The sequence below is a fragment of the Dasypus novemcinctus genome, chromosome 6 (assembly GCF_030445035.2).
Source record: "Dasypus novemcinctus isolate mDasNov1 chromosome 6, mDasNov1.1.hap2, whole genome shotgun sequence".
Classification (NCBI taxonomy): domain Eukaryota; kingdom Metazoa; phylum Chordata; class Mammalia; order Cingulata; family Dasypodidae; genus Dasypus; species Dasypus novemcinctus.
Window position 1 is genome coordinate 69,698,630 of NC_080678.1, and position 1,918 is coordinate 69,700,547.

A 1,918-nucleotide genomic window follows, 5' to 3' on the forward strand; every position below is an offset into this window, starting at 1 on the left:
TCCTAAAATATTAAAGAAGAATTTAAATGATTAATACTAAAACAAGGTTTCTGGAAATAAATATTCTACCTTTTGGAGAGAATTTCATGACTTTAGGGTTATATTATGGAAGAGTGAGTTACTTATAAGATAACTTTTTGTCCATCCAATGAACATTTTTGTGTATTTCATTTCTCATCAGATACTATGTTGGGGATTGTAGGTGTAGAAAGAAACCATTTAGTAGAGAAGATAGTATTATAGTATCATAATTTTGCTGTATATTATATTTAATTCTATAAACAAATATTGAAATGCTTAGCTTTTATGTATATTATCTGCTAGGCCTAAAGTATCTTAAGCACAGGAAATCTATTTTGCTCATCTTTTTTGTCACCAGTGTCTTGTGTGATTTAATTTTCTCAAGCCTAATAGGAACCCTCCAGGTTGGTGTTATTATTCTCAGTTCATAAAGTAAAAGAGTCAGCAGTTTATAAACTCACAAATAGTAGAGTTAAACCCAAAAGTGTCTTTATCCTTGACATTCTGATACCTTCCTGATTATGCGCCTAGCATAGTGCCTGGCATGTAATAGGTAATCCATAATATTTGTAAAGGAATGAATTCGTTTCCCTTCACTGAGTAGCTCTTTGCTTCCATTTTTGTGTCTCAGTCTCTAAAACAGTGTTTGGCACATAATAAGCCCTCAGTGTGCCAGTGAATTCATTCATTGAATAATAAATGAATGCAGATTTCTTGGGAAATTTTTATTTTTAGCCTTTTTCCATTATCTTAATTCTCATGGCATATCCATGGGGGTGGGTTAAAATCATAAGAGTGAATTAGACAAGTGTTTTTTGAGATACAGTATTGATGGTTGCCTTTAACCAACGGTCTCCTGGAATTCGTTTTCAGCTAAATTCAGAGCATCTCTTAGGTCATTGACTTGCCTTGATGACAAATCCTATCTTCCAAAACTGTAAGGCAATGAATGGGGGAACTGATAGTCCACACAAACAAAACTCTAACTCATAAAGGGAAACTGGTTATCTGAGTGGAAATAACAGGAATCTCATAGAACAATTTTTAAAAAATGAGATGGGGCTAGGAGTTCTGGAAAAATCAGACAAATACAGCAAACCTTATGAGAACAGATTTTTAAAAGTTCAGAGGACAGATTAGCAGGATTCCATAACATAAAAATTTGAAAAGGAAAATGCCTTGAAAAAGTTGAGAAATTTGCAAAAATCTAAACATAACAAAACCTCAATATTAGTTTTCTCTGGTATTAGGATTATAAGAAATTTCTTTTAAATTTCACTTTTCTGTATTTTAAGCTGTCTATAAAGTGCTTGTCAGATGATCAAAATTATTCTGATTATATTATCTGAAAAATAAGGTTACTTTAAAAAGTTCAATTTCTACCGTGTAGTTGTTGCACACAACTCTGAGTGAAAGAAAGTTGGAAACTAATAAACTACTCTGGTGGCTCTTTTGTGACTTTCTCGTTTTTATGCCTCTCTGCTTTAAATAATCCATTTATTGCTGCATTCATTGAACAAATGCTGTTGAGAAACTTCTGTGTAGCAGTGTTGTTCCAGGCACTGTGGAAACAAATGTGAACAAAGCAAAGTCCTTATTTTCAGAGGACATATATTCTAGTAAACAAACAGGTTCTCAACTCCAGTAGATCTTGGTGCTTTAAAAGAATAAAGCAGCATCAGGGAAGAGAGAGAGATGAGGTATAGTTTGAGTTGGGATGGCCAGAGAATTCCTTTTTGAAGAGTCAGTGACTTTTGATCAAAGAAGCCTGAATATCTGATTTGGGTTTTGTCAAAATCCAAGTGAAGGGAAGTGGACGTGGCTCAACCAATTGGGCTCCTGTTTACCATATGGGAGACCCTGGGTTCACTTCCCAGGGCCTCCTTGTAAAGGCAAG

At 34.3% G+C, this 1,918-nt stretch overlaps 1 long non-coding RNA gene across 1 annotated transcript in view; it reads left to right on the top strand.

Annotated features, from left to right (window-relative positions):
• The window catches only part of LOC131278740 (uncharacterized), a 70,019-nt gene that overhangs the window by 30,043 nt on the left and 38,058 nt on the right, over nucleotides 1–1,918 (top strand). The gene's annotated exons all lie outside the window — the stretch shown is intronic.